The sequence below is a fragment of the Quercus robur genome, chromosome 8 (assembly GCF_932294415.1).
Source record: "Quercus robur chromosome 8, dhQueRobu3.1, whole genome shotgun sequence".
NCBI classification, from domain to species: Eukaryota; Viridiplantae; Streptophyta; class Magnoliopsida; order Fagales; family Fagaceae; genus Quercus; species Quercus robur.
This window is the reverse complement of record NC_065541.1, coordinates 657266-677500: the sequence shown is the minus strand read 5'-3', so window position 1 is coordinate 677500 and position 20235 is coordinate 657266. Positions and strand designations below refer to the sequence as shown.

Below are 20235 nucleotides of genomic sequence, written 5' to 3'. Positions count from 1 at the left end.
ACTAAATAGTTAGATTTTTATAGGTAATTACCCATTTTCGCCCATATTTGTTGTTCTAATGTTATTTTTAGGTTCCGCTTGGGAGTTCATAAGGGAATGAAATGGAATAGAATGAGATGGTCATAAGGGAATGAAAAGTAATGGAATGGAATGAGATGTATTTAAGTAAGGGAAAAGAATGGAAAAGAATGAAATAGAATTAAAGTAACATTGATTGGATGTTTTAAAATAAAAGAATGAAAATGAATGGAATGTAAGTGATCCTGTTTGGGAGCAACATGGAGAGAGTGGAATGAAATCATTTTATGACAATATTACTATTAGACCCCTATTTTAAAATAAAGGGTTGAATATATAGGGATATTTTGAGAGTTTTAGTAAAAAAATTATTAAATCTAATTCCATTCCCTTTCATTCCTCCCAATTTCGGGGGAAATGAAAATTTGAGGTTTTTAGGGAGTAGAGAGGAATGAGTGTTCCCTCCTACCAATTTCATTCCCTCTTACTTAAACTCCCAAATAAGGGAATGGACTTTCCATTCCCTTCATTAAAAAACTCTCAAACAAGAGAAGGGAAGAATATTCTAAAATTATTCTTTTTTATTCATTTCCATTCCATTCCATTCCCTCCTTCCAAGCGAAGCCTTAATGTTTTTATTTTTTATTTTTTATTTATTTTTAATGGAAGAATACTACTACCTCCATCCTAGTTTGTTTGTCTTCTATTCCATTTTGGGATGTCCTAAAATATTATCATGTTTCTAAAAATAAAAATTATTAGTTTACTAATGTTCCTATTATACCCCTACTTTATTTTCAAAATTACTTGAAAAGAAAACTAACTAATATTTATAAAAAAAATCAATTTAATTGGGGCACCTTTTTAGTTGCCTCATTAATAATAACCGTTTTTTTAAAAGCTGATAAATTTATTTAAGGGTAATTTTGTAAACTTATACATTTTTATAAAGCAGACAAGACAATAAATGATGTTTCCTTGAAAAATTTGACTTTTCAAATAGGACAAACAAATTGTGTCATAAATATTGGGACGGAGTATTATTTTACACGGTGTAAGGCAATATATCTAGGTCCAATTGTCTTATAAATATTTTGTTGATAAGCATGTTGTAATTTAAGTTGACAAATAGAAGCTTATAGATTGAAGAGTTTTGCTGGTGAAGGGATTACTTGATGGCGAATGGTTAGGGTGAGGAAAAGCTTAGAGGTGTCAATTATGGAGGTTTCAGTCGTTGGACTAGGGCAAGAAAGAGAGAAGAGAGAAGAAAGAAAAGAAATTAGACAGAAATTGAGAGAGGGAAAAGGGATTTGCAAGGGATATGAGAGAGAGAAGCTCTTGCAATGAGTAGGCTATCAGAGTATGGTTGGTTCCATTCAGTTGTGGGTGTTTTAAATGGATTTGGCAATGTTAAATTAATTAATCCCTCTAAAATTTATATTAAAAATATGTCATCACAACATTGTGTTGGACATGAGGATAAAAATTTACAAAGATTGGACAGGAAGACAAAAATTAGAATGCATTCAAAAATTTAGGAATTAAAAAAATCTCATAAAAGTTTAAGAATAAAAATAAACTTAAAAAGTAGATAAAAAAAACAATATTTTAGCGTAGGAGATTGTTGAAGGCTAAAATTTCACAAGAAAGTCCATTCCATGAAAAGTAAAGAAGGCCCAATTCAAGCAACAAGAAGAATCAACATTAAGGCCTTATTTATGTTTAGATTTCCAGCAAAAAGGTCATTAAAAAGTCTAGCAAAATCCAGTGAAAGAACTGGGCCGGGATACTCAGAGGCTGTCAGAGGCCCAGGATCCTCAGGTAATGCAACACAGCTACTGTGGGATTGAGACAACTCAAGAAAGGTACCACAAAATACAAGAAATGAAGAACAGAGATGTCCTTCTCAAGTACCCAGTGGTGCAGCAAAGAATCAGAAAGTATAAAGCAAATATTCATGAACAAAGGAGCTGTACCACAAGAAAATCATAAGTAGAAGCAACTGGAGGGGAACTTTCAACCTAACAATAAAAGATTCCAGCTATTTAGGAATAATGACAACAAGGAAATAACACCGATAGCTAAGTCTGAAAAATTAGAAACCTTGAAAGAAGAGAGATTGAAGGCTAATTGCCAAGGACGCCCCGGAATGGAAAGTCAGCAAGTGACTTTTAGAGAAACAGCAATAAAAGATGAAAACTATGAGAAAAAAGGGAAGAGACCAGCCCTTGGGCAACTGTCACAGCACGAGCTCTGAGGGGCAAAAGAGAGAAATCACTAGTACCATGGAGTCCTAGAAAACACACTATAAAAGGAAGAGAAAACCCATGTTGAAAGGAGGGGGATTTTTCAGTAGGAAGAATATCATAACAGAGCTATTAGAACTATGTAAAATTTAAGAAAAACAGAGGAATGTCTCCCGGTATCCCAGAAACAGCCACTATAGCACATACTTGGATTCAAAAGGATTCAAATTTTGCAAGTCTTAGAGGCTTGGATAGCCATCGAAGTCTATAATTTTTGAGCTTATTTGAACCTTGTATCACGTCTTAGTGAGCACATTTGTAATCCACAATCAAGAAAAATAATGAAATATCTCATATTGATTTGAGGATTTCTAACAATTACTTTGCATATTTCTTTATTATATTATCTTCCTTTACTGCTTCTTGCTGCTCAATACATATATTCTTGCTTGTAAAGCTGATTCCTTGCCCAAGCAAAGCCACTCAGACTTGAGTTCCAAATCCCACAAGTCTTGTGCAAAAGCACTAAGTCTGTGAGAATTGGGGCCAGGATCCTCGTGGCTGAATCATTCTCATGAAATTCATTTACATATATGTATATGTATTAATATATATATATATATATATATCCTAATTTAAAAAATTAACAATTATTTGAAGATATGTGCATTGTATAGTTGTTCTTGTGTAGGACCTATAGAGGTAAAAGGAAAGGACAAAACTCCATTGCATAACAAGCATGGAGAAAGATTGTATAGTGCACAGAACCAGAGATTCTGGGTTTTTACAGGCCTAATACGCCCCAGGATCCCACGACAGTACGTCCCAGGATCCCACGATAGTACGCCCGGGGTACCAAGTGAAGGAATTCTTTAAAATGTTTATACGATAAAAGATAAGTCTTAAATATTCTATTTCAATCTCTTTCTCATTATGAATATTATGAACATCTATTTTACTTATTTTGTAAGAGTAAAGGGTCATTTTATGATACTAAAACACTTATAATGGTATTTTATTGCTTAGGAGGAATCGCATTTTTGCCTTGAGGAGATTTATGTGACTTGCGCACAACTTGGTTCGCAATCAGCCCCCATTTAGCTGCGGTGAACCAAGCCCAGTTCACCAAAATACAACTATTTGGCCTAGGATCCTTGGGCCTGTGTGCTAAAAGAAAAAAACACTCTCACAGAGATATAACCAAATAATGAATAATGATTTTATTTTATTTTATTTGGTAGAAATAAATGAATAACTACGTCAATAATGTGAGTTCCAATTAGTTCAATTGGTAAAGTCTCTGATGGTTGTATAAAAGACCTGGAGTTTAATCCCCTGCTTACACCAAAAACTGATTGATGTCTTGGTCTGACGATAAAAAGTTATCATCAGGAGCGGACGCCATAAGTTGAAACTTTCTCTCCAAAAAAAAAAAAAAACTACGTCAATAATAATTCATTATAGTATTTAACTATTTTGTTAGTGCATACCAAACATGCTACACACTAACACTAATGACAAAGTAGATAAGATAAACTTCATGTATAGATTCATAATCAAGGGAGGCTGACAGGCTGTTGAAGTGATGTCAATGATGGGAAAATTATTGGCGAAAAGCCTATTTTCGTCCCTACATTTTCACGCGATTCCCACTATGGTCCCTAAGTTTTTTTTTTACCGTTTTTAGTCCCTATTTAGAAAAACACATTCTGTTTTAGTCCCTACCGTCAGTGCCCTAACGGCAAAATCCTAGGTGGCAGACGGAACACCCTATTAGCTGACGTGGCACCGATGTGGCGTTGATGTGGCGATTATGTGGCATTTTTATATGCCACGTCAGCATTTTAAAATAAAATAAAATTTTAGTTATTATTTAATTATTTAAATAATAATTAATAATTAACAAAAAATTTTCTTTTCTTTTCATTATTTTGTTGGAAGATCATCTTTGTGTTTTTCGTTTTCTTACAGTTCATATTCTTCATGTTTTTAGTAAATTAATTCCTAGTTTCTTGTCTTTTGTTTTCTTTGCCTTTCCAGTACTTTCTTTGTAACCAAACAAATCGAAATTCAGAACCTAGATCAAACAATAATCAACATACACCAACCAAAATCCAGAAATCAACATACACCCACCAAAATTGAAAACCCAGAAATCAACATACACCAACAATCAAACCCAGAAACAGATCTGCATATTCAAAAATTTTAACCCAACATACACCCATTAAAATCAAAAGACCTGCATCCTCTTTGTTCACAAAATCAACACCAATCTCCAAGTTGGAAACCCACAAATCCATCGAAACACAAAATCAAATCCAACTTGGAAACCCACCGATCTCCACCATCCTCCAAATCCCACCATTCTCTCAAACCCAGCCTTTGAATCATAACCCACAAATTCGCCACAGGTCAGTGTACCAATCTGCCAAAAACCCACAAACGCAGATCAACAAATCTCACAAACCCACGAACCCACAAATCCGCCTCAGAGCAGTGCACCAATCTGCCACAAATCCACAAACCCAGATCAGCAAAACTCACAAACCCACAACCTACAAACCCAGATCCACACCACTAAGCTGAGAGATAGAGAGATGAAAGAGAGAAACTTGCCTATCTGGGAGAGAGAGACAACGATTCGTGAGAGTGGATCGGTCACAGGTGGTCAGAGAGAGACTTGAGCGAATCGTGAGAGTGGATCGGTCAGATGTGGTGAGGCGATGAACCACTGTCAGTTTTAGTGGCGGTGGCGGTGGAGATGAGCAGAGAGGCCAACAATGGAGTTCGAAAGAGTTGTGAGAGTTTTGGAAGAGAGAGAGGAAGGTTTGAAAATATTAAGGGAGTCTGGTTTGAGTTTTGTGTTTTCTTTTTGTGTTTGGTTTCAAAGCATAAGTTTTGATTTTCTGGGCAAGCATAAGAATTAACTAATTTTCTGGGTAAGCTTAAGTTTTGATTTTTAATTTATTTTCTTTTTTGGTTTAAATTTTATGATGTGGCTTTTTATAAAAAATTAAAATGCTAACGTAGCATATAAAAATGCCACTTAATCGCCACATCAGCGCCACATCGGTGCCATGTCAGCTAATAGGGTGTTCCGTCTGTCACCTAGGACTTTGCCGTTAGGGCACTGACGGTAGGGACTAAAACAGTACGTGTTTTTCTAAATAGGGACTAAAAGTGGTAAAAAAAAAAAGTTAGGGACCAAAGTGGGAATCGTGTGAAAATGTAGGGACGAAAATGGGCTTTTCGCCAAAATTATTATGTATTTTTGAGTATTTGATCTAGTGTGCTCTCTTCTCATATGGTATATATTTAATTAATGGTATGTAGCTTGAATATGAGAGAAAGAAAATCACGTCAGTGTATCTAATAGGATTTTTTTGCAATAAAATTCTAATAATTTTGTTAGTTTGTATTGTTTCTAAATTACTTAGGAAACTAATATCTCGAGTCTAAGAGACTCGAGTTCCATATGCTGGCAAAGTTGAGGTGATTAAAGTCCATGTGGAACTCGAGTCTTAAAGACTCGAGCCCTTGCTTTGCACAAATAACAACCGATTCATGCAATTCAAAGAAAAAAAAAAAGTGAGAAGAAAATGAAGGAATTAGAGAAAACCTTCACTGCTGCCTAGGTTCAGTTCGACCTGATTCCCTTGCTTGGAGCTTTTGCCGCCATTGCCTGGGTTTAGTTTGTCCTACAATTTAAAATTAGTTTTCTTAAATTTAAAAATACTAATAAAAAAAATTCTCAGCCCTTTGTGTTCCACGGTTACAATTTTAGATGGTAACCCTTTGTGTTCTATGGTTACAATTTTAAACAGTAACCCTTTGTGTTCCACTATTACTCAAACGGCAACCACTCAGCTTCCTAACGCCAAACTTTGGCTTTCTAACTTCTTCATCTCTTTCTCTCCTCACACTGTATTAATACTAAAAAGCTGAATAATTCAGTTTAGGTATCTCTAAATCCCAGTTGCTCTTGACCTCTATTCTTATGGCTGCCTGCATAATAGTTCAATGTAAAGATTTGATTAATAGTGTTGTTCTTTTTTATTGCTGTTTTTTTTTTCTTTTTTAATTTTGTTACTACCTCTTTCGTGTTGTGAGTCATATATGAGTTTTTATGTATTTAGGTTGGGTATTTGTACTGATATATGATTGTTTGTTTCTATGTTTAAAATTGATTTGGTTTTTTTATTTTATTTATTTTTAATAAATGTTTGAGACGGTAACATTATTGGTTTATATTGTGTAATCCGTGTGATAGAGTTTTAGTAGTTAAAAAATTGAATGATAGAGTTTTAGTAGTATCCGTGCCTGTAGAAATTCAATTGAATGATGTAATCCATGCCTACAGAAATTCAATTTTCTAAGGTATTTTAGTAGTTAGCAAACTGAGTTACAGAGTTTAAAATTCAATATTATACTCAAAACATGATACTTCTCCTTTTTTCTTGATCTCCTCATTTAAGTGAATCCCTCTTTCATCATTGAAATCGATTTAAAATTCCTTCTATTAGCTTTGATTGTACTCTTGGCTATATCATTGAAGATTTTAAAAAAAAAATCTTTTTATGGTAATTATCATCATTTTTGTTGTAGTTGAATCAAAATAAGATTATGCTAGTTCTGCATAATTAGTAGTTGTTGCATCTTCATCATTATCACAAGTTTAAGATAGAGATTACCCATATCATAGTTGTTGCATCTTCTTCATTGGCAAACTTGATCATCTTGACAAACCTCTTATTTATCTGATTGAACCACATGTATTTATTTACTTATGGATTCTATTTGGTCATAAGATTTTTATGTCTTTTGATATAAATTAACTAGCTGGTATGCTAGCCAAATTGTTTGCTTCTTCAGTTTTTTTTAATGTTTTACTTTGCCTCCAACACTATTGTAATTGGTTGTCTCTTTAATAGCATGTTCTTTCTCCATCACTATATATATATATATATATATATATATATATCATTTTGTAGGATCCAAGCAAGAAAGAGTTTAAGATGCTTGTTGTGTTATTCTCTCAAATTTTTTGCAGCATGAACAACGTGCGATATTGAAGTAATTTTGAATATTTTATATCAACAGTTATTTGTTAATAGGTGTTTGACAACTTTAAAATATGAAAAGTTTTAGGTTAAATGGGTAACAACTTTAATTTTGTTAATTTTTGCTATCTAAATTACTAATAGTGATTTATCATGTTAAATTGATAGTTTATTTGTATATTAATCAGCTACAATGTTATAATGTTATTTATTTTTTCTTTCTAATTTGTGAGGCTTAAGTAAAATAATTTTGAATAAGTTCTCTGAAATCAAATTCAATACAAAAGAAATTTTGTTAGAGATTTTGTAAGACTAAGGGGAGCTTGAAGATAATATAAGTTTTGGCCTCATATAATGTACTTATATTGTGAGCTTTAGTTGCTACAAGTAGTATTGTAGTAACTTAGATATGAAACTCTAGATGTAACACAAATAGCTAAGGATAACGACATTCACTAATATTTGTCTTTTAATTTAAATGGTATTTTGCATAATTGTTTTGCATTCATTAGATTTTATTTTCAGTAATTTTCTTGTGCATCGTACTGATTAGCGATTAGTAATGAATAATAGGACATATTTCAAAAGGGTAAAATTAAACTAAGTGATAGTAAATCTCCATGGACAGAATTTTCCTCCAAAATGGTTTGGCGGACAGTTCCTCCAACCCACTAAATGGCAACTCAAAAGACTATCCACACGCTCTTTTAGACACACTCACAATGATCTACTTAATAGTAATGTGACTTGTTTAAATGACAAACAAAGTGTATTAAATCAGATTCATTAAATCAAAGATCATTTCATTGCATTTCCCTGCTTAGATCAAGTTCTCCCCCAAATTAACGGCTGCAATAGGTTGAATTTGCAAGGGTTTATGAAGTTATAATCAATACCCTCCTATTAACAGGATGGCATTGTGCACATAGCATCACGTATATTATGTAAAAAATAAGTTGCCACTCCTTCCACTCACAACAGTAGACTCCAATACATTCCCCCAGGGGTGCAAACCGAGGCCAACACATTACTCCCCCCCCGCCCCCAAATGCACTTAAGACATGTGGAAGTGCCATTCAGCTCAACTCATCCGGAGGTCAATTTATTGTATATTGAGAGGTTTGCTAGTAAAAAGCCTCTCGAAGAGCACGAACTTTGTCACTCCTAGTGATCAGTAGATGAAACAAAGCAATAACAGAACCTTCAAATTCAGCCCCCCAGCCACTGTTAATCGTTGTGGGGCTAAAGGCTTTCCAAATAATGTTTTCACTGCACAGTCAACCGAAAATAGAGGATTAAAACACCATAGATCATACCATTCTAAACACCATGATGAAAATCACATTTGTAGCCTACCAGATGTTGGTCGCTATGAAGAGAGAGATCCCAGATCCCAGACCCCAGACCATATCCCTTCTGGAGAAATTCATCTAGGCATATCACAATAATTCCGGCAAAGCAAAGTTGAATAATTATAAGAATAGCATTGCCCACACCAAGTTGACCAACACTGCCGTACATCCCAGATAGGACATAGGCAACTGCAAGACCAACAGCAATCAGGATGCCTGACAACTTTTGTGCCCCATTTCTGCAAAAACACGTGCCAAAGAAAGCAGGATTCATTACACTAGAAGTCACACAGCCAAATCACAATTGAAGGATAGTTGATTTTTAGAAAGTAAGCAAGGATGTGCAGCTTATAATTTTATGTACGTACATTTACATTTCAAATACAGAATCCAACAAGAGTTGAAATTTGCGACATTAATTTCTTGGTGGAGACAGCATCTAAATCTGAATACAAATCTCATTTTCCTTGAGAAGAGCAAAGATCCACTATTTCTTTAACTAAGAAGACAATGGTCCCAAAAGAATCAAGGAAACACAAGACCACAAGCATTTTGACTAATGTCACTCAGTAAATCTAAAAATTAAACAAAGACTGGACAGAAACAGCCCTAATCTGCAATAATTTTTGTTCGCTAGGGAACATCATTAGACTTTAAGACTTGCCCATTAATGGTGGATACTAAAATGTTGAAGTGGTAATTGGCATAAAGAGACATTATAGCCCTCTTGTAAGTTAACCCAAGTTTTAATTGGCCCCCTCAGGCTTTAAATTGACAATCAAGCAACTAAATTTTTACAATTGTTTCAGGTACATTGAAACTAAGTATAGTGGATTAGTAAAGGGTTCCAATTTAAACTTAATATAGTAATCCTCAAAAATAGGGAAACATAAAGCTCTTAGAGCAAAGTTTTAATTGACTGCTACAACTTGGTGCAGAAAAAACTGCTTACAATGAGAGAGAAAGAAAGAGGGAAGGGGGGAGAAGGGGGGGGGGGGGGGGGGGGTCCTTCATAGTTTAGGGCTGGATTCTAAGTCACGCATCATCACATGTACAGTATAGCAATCACCACTAATTCCTCTACATACCATCTTATTGTGCAATTCATGTATTTCACCAAACATGTTTCTCCTAACCAATGCAGCCAAAAGAATATTGACATACGGTACCCAAGGAATTATATCACTCTTAATCATTCTATTATAACAAAGCACAGCATCTTCAATTCTATTAGCTCTAACATAACTATTCAACAGATAATTAAAAACACGCGAATCCAACACGAAACCAAACCTGTTGGCGCATTCGACTAAGTGATCGACAAAAACATCCGGAGCCGGAGCTGAATCCCCAAAAACACAGTCAGTAAGCAAGGTTTTAGCAAGTTTTTGAGTCTCCGGGAAGCCCACCAAAATGTGAAGCAAAACACAGAAAGCATCCACGGTTTTAACAAAGCCTCGCTTTCTCTGAACCTGTTTGAAGTGATTCAAAGCCGATCTTGGGTTGTTCTTGTGGGTGAGGAGGGTGTTTATGAGATGGGTTTGAGTAAAAACTGAGTTTTGAGAAATGGGTTCGGTGAAATCTGCGTTTTCGGATTCAGACTCGGAATCGAATTCTGAAGTGATTTTCTCGGTGTTGGGGTTCTCAGGAAATTGAGGTCTATTGAGAAATTGTGGGTGTGAGCAGAGAGATTTAGGGTTTAATAAAGAGCGGAGAAGAAATGGAGAAGAAGTGATTGAAGATCTCATTATCATCTCATCATCATCATTATTCTGTGTTTTTAGAGAACGTTCTCTGATATGAGCAAAAACCAGGACAGGCATGAAACGGTGAAAGCGCGAGACTCAGACTCAGAGCCACGTAACGTAAGTGAGGAAGGAGAAGAAGAAAAATGATACAAACAAAACGACGTCGTTCCATTTATTTATTTATTTTAAAATCTGCCCTCTAAAACGACGTCGTTTTGGAACTAATAATAATTTTAATATTAGGTTGCAACGGCGTCGTTTTTAGTTAAAACCTAGTTTAAATATCTGAATCTCTTTTAATTTCTCTCTCTCTCTCTCTCTCTCTCTCCCCTCAGCCGCTGCAATTTAGTTATACTCCTGCCTAATCAGCCATCATTTCTTAATATCAAGTAACTAATAATGCTTGGTCAATGTAATTGCTAGTTTGCATCATTTACACTTATAGTATTCTTTAGTAACAAATCAAGGTCGTTATAGTTGGGTGAGACGTATATCAAGTTCCTGCCATGGTATTTACATCTGAAAAAGAAATAAGAAATCACCTAAAAGAGGGGACGCATCTGGTTTAGTGAAGAGAGCCTTTAGTGGTTGATGTTTTGGTTTTAAAGAACTTCTTTTGCATCAAATACTTGAAATGGATGAGATTTTAAAAAATTTGTCAAATGCTTATATTATGTTATGAACAAATTGTGGATATGCAATGATATTTATGAAAATGATTTGAGGAGTGTTCCTCCCCTTTTTTTTTTTTTGGATTTTGAAAAGCATGTTTTTTATATTCATTCTAGTTAGATTTTATCTTTTAGTTTGGCTGTTCCTAAGTTGTTTTTTTTTTTTTTTTTTTTTTTGGGTTTCTGGTCTTTGGATTATAAAAGCTAACAGCTACATTTTAGCTATTACTGAGTTGTTCAATTGTTTTCCTTGAAACAATGAAACCCAATCAGGCACCTCATGCATTTTTAGAGCAATTTGGGTGGAAATGGCAGCAACTGGAGCTTCATTTGTCAAAGTAAAGAGGCATATACTCGGGTTTACAACTGTCTTGAAGTCTGTAGCTTGTGAATTTTATTTTTCTGCTACTCGTTGATGCTGTATTATCAAATCTGCTGACAAAATTTGCTAGTTATTGTAAATTGCATCGCCTTGTATTTTGTGTTCCAGGCTAGATCATCTCTTGGGCCATGAGAAATTTGGTTAGTAATTTTAGTTTCAATTGGGCCAAGTTTATTTTGCTCTCTCTCTCTCTCTCTTTCTCTCTCTCTCATTTGTAGTGAAAGTGTAAAAACCACTAATAGGTGCAGTTTGGATTGGACTTATTTATGTCTGCGTTTTTCTTCTTCACGTTTCCTCTTTTCTTTTTTTTCTTTTTTTTTTTACCTGAAGTTGGTTTCACGTGGGGTACAAACCTGCCAGTGGGTCCCGTGCACTGTGCACGGGACCCACTAGCACTTTGGACGTCCACATATTGGTCTGAAATGGCACTGTTTGTGAGTCTCGTGCACGGTTCACAGACCCACAAACATCTTTTTTTTACCCAAACTTTAATTAAAAATGGGTCCTACAACACTATTCACACATTTATAAATTATTTTGGTACAGTGTTTTCAGTTTCAGCAAAAATAAATTGTATCCAAATATCGTAAAAAATTAAGTTTATTGTTCTTATAGATATTGTTCAAAGTTATTTAGCAAAATGAGGAAAAATATTGAATTTCGGCAACATCATTGCCAAAATTGTAAGAAAAGCATGAGAGAGAAGAAAGATGAGTGATGTGATGGAGAGGGAGAAAAAAAGGAATATTAGTAATGAGATTATCGAAATTCTTGTCCTACCCAAGCTTTGCCAGTGAAGTGCCCTAATGAAGTGCCCAGTGCATGCTAGGGGGAGTGTCTGAATGGTTTACCAATTGTGGCAATCAAGTTGCCAAAATTGTAGGAAATTGAGGAGAGAGAAAATATGAATTGTGGCAACCAAGTTGTCGAAAATGGGAGAAAAAAAAAAAAAGAATTGTGGTTGCCAAAATCTTGGGGAGGAATTAAAAAAAAAAGTGCTACATTCACAATATTTTTACAACATTTTCACAACAAATCACAGGTGATTAGTTGTTATTAGTTCAAACTAGTGTGTAACCCATGCTACCGCACGAGAATGGATATATTATTAATCATGAGTTTATTCATATTTAAAAGGCTCAGTTAAGTCTTAATTCATATTATTAATCAGAAAATTTCATTAACAAAACTTAGCCGTGTATATATATATATATATATATATATATATTATTTGTTCCATTTTTGTGGTTTGAAAATGATATTTATGTGTAGATGGAAGTTGTTGATGAGAATGAGTGGTGGGGTAAGATAAAGCAGATGAAAGGAGGAGGGGAAGAGGAGATGATAATTAAGCACAATTTCAGTCGAGCAGGCCAACAAACCTTATATGATATGGCTTGTACCTTAATTCAGTTTTCACATCACGTATGTACTTCCATTCTCCAATAGACCATTTGGAGGAACATATGAAATGAGCAACCACCACTTTTATTACTTCCATTGCGTTCAAATGAGTTTGAATAAAGGGAATTCTCTAGAATGCTTCTTTATTTTGCATGCAAAAATGCAATATCTTCAAAGCAATTAAAACTTGACTTACTTTGACATCATAACTTACTTAGAAATAAGGGGAAACAAATAATAACAATTTATTACAGTGGAAATCATTCAGAAAATAGTGCAAATATATCCAAATGAGTTGGTATAACATCATTGTCTAAACATTTAGGACTAATCTTCAAAGTCGAGTCAATACATTGAGGAGGATATTCATCAAGGGTTTGTTGTAAATAATATTATGATGGGACATTTGTTCTTAATCTTTGAGGGCCTATTTCTAATAAGCCACGTGAAAATTAAGCAAATCCAAAATATCACTGTAAAAAATAGTTATAGCACCGAATTTGTCAGGAGTTTGATGAAACCTAATACAAAAAATGAAGACAATGATTACATAATGGAAAGATAATAGGTCTGTAATTTTGATAATATATAAACCATCAAGAAAATATATTAAAAGGCAACCTTTATAACAAATAGTCCCTTTCAACTCATCTCTATTCAGTATTAATAGTATTATTACAAACTCATATAATGTGTCCTCTCCTATAATTCCAATTCACATGAAAATTGCTCTAGATATTATAAGTTCTATTGCAATTTTGTTACAAATCGACTTGGAAGCTGAATAATGATGCCATGCATAACTGGTCGACAAGTCCACATCAATTCACAATAGAAATGTACTTAATGTCTAGTAGTATAGATCGTTGTGAATTACGTTCAACACATAATTAATCATTATTCCTCACTAAAACAACCACAATAAACAGGACCCAAAAAGATCTAATCTTGGCAATTGAATCCAATACAATTGACACAAAAAAGTGTAGATAACATTAGATATCCATGCCCATCATTGTAAATTCAGTTCAATATATAATTAATCAAACACTCATTAACCATTATTCCTCACATAAACAAACCCAATAAAAATTTTTAAAAAAAAAAAAAAAAAAAAACCACATTTATAAAATTTATACTTGGACTATGGCTTGCATAGTACACTCTGCAATGGAGTGCTCTACGGTTTTGGCTTTCAATAGTCTGCCCTTTACTAATCTCACTAACAATCTACTAAGGTCATTTTATTTTTAAAGCATTTACTAATTTGTTCCAAGCAAGAACCTACAAAAAAATGACACACAAAAACAAACCTAAGTAAAAAAAAATTTACAAACCACATAAAAGCTTAAAACACACAAATCTAAAACTTACATGACAATTTCAAACACCATATCTGCTATTCCAAGGAACCACAATGAATCACACCAAACTAAAACTTATATGACAATATTAGTTAGAGCCTTGGAGGTATGTATCATAATTTGTGTGAGGGAATGAAGAAGCATATAAAAAGTTAAAATAAAAGAAATATCTCTTATTGTTTCTATAGATTAAACCTAATTTATCACCACTTTTAACCCCATTCCTCCCCTTTTCTCTTTTGGGTATTACAAAAAGTATTGGAAAATTTTAGCCCACAACATTCTTATAAACTAAACATAATTTCACAAATGATGATTTAAAAAAATGGAATATTATACAGGAACTCCTTATATTGCCTAATTGTGCTAAGTGTAAACATATCCTAGATTGTACGATAACTTAAAACAATATATTAAAGCAATCAAAATATAATGCACACATAATGAACATGATAAATCAACTCTAACATTTGTGCAATCACCCAACAAGAAAATCTCACAGATTTGTGTAAAATCAAGTCTTGATAGTCACAAATTTACAATCAATATTGTGGTATCCAAAACCATTGTCGCTATCCCATATGCTAACACATACAAAACAATAAGAGCTTTTGTGTCCACATGGTCTTTTCTACATTAAGTAACATGGTCTTTCATTTTTCATCCTCTCATAACTATCACAATTTAAAATAATGAAAATCTTCTTCAAATTTCATCCAATTATGACTGCTAAGCCTTAATAAATGATTTTGTAAATTATTCAAAGGATTAATTAACATGCAAATATTTTCTACATTAGATACCATATCCATATGCTTAACTTAAATTTAGAAATACCCTTTCCCTGAGTAGATCTTATTTACACAATTAAAGCATAATTACTTCAAATTCGTTAGACTACAAAGTACAAAGAGGCCAAACACAAATATGAATAAGGATTTCCTAAACTCTACACCACAAAACACAATGCCACTTTCAAAATGACAATAAAATGTGACATGCAGGTTAGGAATAAAAATAAATAAATAAATAAAGACACTAACTTTTCTGAGTTTTCTCTTTTAATATGTACATGTGTCAAAATTTTAAGCGTGATTTTCTCCTAACTTGGCAGCACCTCCTCCTATTACCTGTGCTATGCATGGGGTACCCTTCTATTCAAAGAAACCATCTCTAGATAGATACTAAGATTTGAAAATATTTGACCCAATACACTAACATATTCCATAAAGTTTCAATTCCTATGAAAATCAAATGCCTTTATCTAAAATCTGAAATTCCCAGGAAGAGAGAGAGAGAGAGAGAGAGGATAGATACAGCCAGTTTGTGGTATATTAATAAATGTCCAATTCCATGCAAACCAAGAAAAGAAGACAAACTGGACTTCAACCAAAAGGTTCTCTCCATTACACTAAGCAGGAAAAGAAATGATAAAAAACAACTATTCACATGTATTTAATCATGACATCTTTAGTAATCATGTGCCTTGTGCAGATGATTTAATGAATAGTATGATTTAATAGATGTAGGTGGTCATCTAAATCGCTATGTAATGTAATTGATTTGCAGAGATTCCTTCAAATAAATTTGGTAGAAAAGTTGTCCAAGAAATAAGGCGGCATATTCTAGCAAATACAATTGTAAAAAGAGCACCATAACAGATGAAAAGCTTTGTAGTTCTCCACTGTTGAGAAACTGAAGCACCACTTCAAAAACCAACAAAAGTTTTTTAATTTCTCAAAGCTTTTCTAATCAATCTAATGAATCACAAAGTCAAGCAAAAAACAAAAGTTAGCATCTTGTCATATTTTAATAATTTTCCTCACACTTTTAATAGCAATTGAGAGACTATAAATGCCTACTTTTGGATTAGCACAACAACAATGTAAGAAAAGGGAAAATGGAAAGTTTGAAGGGAGGAGTTTCAGGCTTGTCATGATTCTTCTCATAACAATTAGTTTTTAAAGGATCAAATGTGTTACTCCAACTCAAAGACAGCATAACTTCAAGTTCAATAATATGATGGTCATTTTATTACCAATAAGAACTGCCTTAAACATTAAGAACTTCCAAACAAACTCAATGGTATTGGACATCCTTCGAAATGACCACATCCTTCAAATGACCCGTATTTATTATTTAAGAAAACTTGCTAATAAAGTTATTATGATTTATGAAACCACTTGCAATTATGATAGCATCACACAATAAATTTTAAAATTTCAATCATAATTGATAGAAAAGATCACCCAAAAAAAAAAGCCTACTCAGACAAATTCCAGCAAGGGAATTCCACAGTTGGCTGGAGTTTTGATCGTCCATCTAAAACATACATGGGAAGAAAAATACAATTTTCTCCCATTTCCATTGAAAAATCAATACATAAAAACTAAAAAAAAAGGGTTAAAAAATTGAACGAATCTCACCTAGATTCTTCAGTTGGGATATGATTCCAATATCTTCAATCACCTATCTCGGTGATTGCTAACCCTTTTGAAGCAATGGACAAACAAACACCATCCGTTCTTTTATGCAGCCAAACTCTCTACATAAAGCCAATTTTTCAACAAATCCATCAAAAACAGATCGATATCAAGAAAATCATATAATATGAATAATCCAAACAGGAAATAAGCCAGAGAACCATATTAGGGAGGTACCAAAACTTTATCACAACAAAACCAAATAATTTTATTCCCCTCTCAATTAATTAAAATAAAGTCTAAGATTCCTAAATTAAAAATTATTTTCTACCCCTCATTTTCTCAAAACCTAATACACTAAAACCCCATCACAGGGCCGTATTTATTTCCTAATAAACGAAAACCCCATCACAACCAATCAAAAACCATATCTAAAAACTCAAAACTTTTAATTTTCACACACTTTCTCAGCACCCAAACAGAAGACAAACACACACACACAGATAGAGAGCAATACCTAAGTACAATCATTGAATACTTTCCGAAGAAGAACTTCATAATTCGAGGGCAACTTCAATTCCCAGAATCAGAGACCCCAGAAAGGAAAAAAGAAGAAAAAAAAAAAAAAAAAACTATGAACGCAGATATTAGAAAATAGGGAAAGGCTTAGTGTTTTCTGTAATCCTAAATAGGAGAAAAAAATATTGAAAATTTGAGAAACCAAACATTTTCATGGAGAACCCAAAAACCCAAAACAAAAAGGAATCAAAACCAAGATGAAAAGCCAAAACTAAAATCTTTTTTTTTTTTTTGTAATTTTTGTAAGTTATAAATAAATAAATAAATAAAAAATAAAAAACCTATCCTATCAAAGAATATTTTTTTTTAAAGAATCAAATTTCATACCTAAATGTTATAAAAAAAGAAATTTCATACCTAAATCTAAAAAGGGGGAAAGAATGTACCGGCACCAGTTCTGATAATCTAATGGTGGCAGTGACATTCACGAACACTATCTCTGTAACCCTCTCAAATCTCAATCATTTTGTGTTTTAAAAAACTGAAACAAAAACAAATCAAATCTAAACCTATCCAACAAGAAAACTCAAATAAAAGTAACCATTGATACCGAGAGATTCTTTTGAAATTCCATAGCATTCATTGAAGAAGAGGAGAGATGTATACTGAAGGAGAGGAAGGATTTTGGGTTTTGATTATTGTAGAAGGGGAGGTGAACCTGAAAATATGCGGTTGTGATTATTGTGGAAGAGAAGAATGTTTTATTCAACCAAAAAAGAAAAGGAGCACAACATTTTTGTAAATGAAAGTAAGTGTAATTACAACTGATCCAACTTAAATTTAGACAGATTGAGGAAAATTAGACTCCAAAGTCAGTTTGTTGGTGGTGCTAGTCTGAGATGTCTCTCTGTCTTCCCCAACATGAGATGTTTTTGTTTTCATTCCTCTCCAAATGGTAGAAAAAAATGGCAGAGTGACTGGTTTTGTTTCTTTGGGTATGAAAGAAGGGAAGGGGAAAAAAACCTTGAGATCATCAGGTGAATAATCATTCCAGCATGAAAACATATCATGTCCTGAATCTCCGCATTTTAAACAAATTTTCAAACTTAAAGAGCCACCCTTGTACTTTTCAGGATAGTCTTTTGCTCGGTGGCCAACTTTTTTGCAAATAAAGAAATCTTGTCCCTGAAAAAGAACCAAGCAGTAAATCAAACACCCAGATGTGGATGATGATCAGAATCAAAGGCCCATCATAAATAGATAAATGCACAGATGCACATGAGCACCCACAAACACATGCACGAACTAGTGTGCACATTACATGAATGTATGTGTAGAACATATATACAACTTCGGGTAAATATAACAACAATTTGTAGCGCAGTAAATAAGTCCTACAATAAATAACAATAAAAATCCAATATTCATTCAACGAACCTTTGAGCATTGCTTTGCATTTTGCTCCAAAGTCCCACAAACAAAGCAAGGTTTCTTCCGCTTAGCTGCTGTACAGTTTGCCACTGTATGACCTTCTTCACCACAATTAAAGTGTGCTCCCCAGCCGCTATCTGGGGGATCAAAATACCTTGGCCCCCGTTGAGAGAATGGAAATCATTGAGATACCAAACCAAGCCTTTCAATAGGAATTGTATTTTCAAAATTGGCATTTGAGAGCAAATATTTGAACTCACAAGAAGCTTCCGAAACACAATGTTGCAGGTTATTTCAACAACATTTGGATCAACAGGCTCAACCATATTTGAGGCTTCCACTGTCTCCTCCTCCTCTTTATCGTTCACAACAACCTAAGGCAATATAAGTTTCCAAAACAGTCATATACAAAAATTCTCATGACCCACCAAGTAAGCCAAAAGTCCATTTTTACTCTCAATTACTTGAGGCTTCCGCTGTCTCTTGTGAAATCAGTGATTTCATTGGGTATAAAAATAGCCTCTTTGGTTTTCACGTTTGACTGCAAAATCAAGAAAAAACTTAATTAGCACAGTATTTCACTTGACCCGATACATAGAAGTGGTTTTAATGAGAATGGGCCCACATACATTTAGCCACATGGAGCAAAATTCAACTTCAATTTCAGATTCTAATTGAACAATTGGAATGATAATTATGAACTGATTGCCACATAGATGTAGACACATGGCACAAAATTAGAGTTCTAATTTGGAATTGCAATTTGAGTTTCTCTCTGCTTCACCTATTATTATATATATAGATTTGAATTTAACACTGAGATTACTTTTTTAATCCAACAATAACAACCAGTCACTTAGGATTTGTTGTAAAAATGATGTGGACATATCATTTCTAAAAAAGAAAAAAAGTGGCCATTAATTTGTGGCAATGGCATTGCCAAAATAGAGGGGAAAAAAATTGTGGGAATGAATTTGTGGCAATGGCATTACCGAAATAGGAGGGAAAAAAAAAATTTGTTGCAATTGGTTTGTGGTAATGGCATTGCCGAAATAGAGGGAAAAAAATTGTAGCAATGAATTTGTGGCAATGACATTGCCGAAATAAGAGAAAAAAAAATTGTTGCAATTGGTTTGTGGCAATGGCATTACCGAAATAGAAGGAAAAAGGGAAAAAAAATTATTTGATTTTTGGCAATGACATTGCTGAAATAGGAAATTGGAGGAGAGAGAGAGCTGTCTGAATTTAAAAAAATATATATATAGTACACATATTCTGATTCTTCGGTAGTTTTTTTTTCCCGAAGTAGTTTGGTTTGTGTGTATGTCATGTTGTTTCATTTCGTAGTAAAAGTACCTTATGAAATATATAATGATAGATTCAAGTACAATGAGTACATTGATTCTTATTCTAAAAAAAAGTGCATAGATTCTTACAATACAAAATGGAAGAAAAAAATGATTGATGTGCATACTGTAAACCAAAAAAAAACATAGATTCTTGTAGGGATAAGGGCCCATGATTATATATTAGGCCTTGAGCTTGGTCCAAGGACGTTAAATGGTTCGAGAAGAAATAAATAATCATTAGGAGTTCCAATTTAAAGTCTCATAA

General features: G+C 33.6%; 2 protein-coding genes across 5 annotated transcripts in view; both read right to left on the bottom strand.

Annotated features, from left to right (window-relative positions):
* The window catches only part of LOC126694090 (actin-related protein 8), a 77953-nt gene that overhangs the window by 16675 nt on the left and 41043 nt on the right, over positions 1 to 20235 (bottom strand). The gene's annotated exons all lie outside the window — the stretch shown is intronic.
* Positions 8777 to 20235, bottom strand: part of LOC126694085 (pentatricopeptide repeat-containing protein At3g54980, mitochondrial-like) — a 70386-nt gene continuing 58927 nt past the window's right edge. Inside the window, exon 2 of the mRNA XM_050390130.1 lies at positions 8777 to 8918. The gene's annotated coding sequence lies outside the window, so the exon portion shown is untranslated. The remainder of the gene's footprint in view (positions 8919 to 20235) is intronic.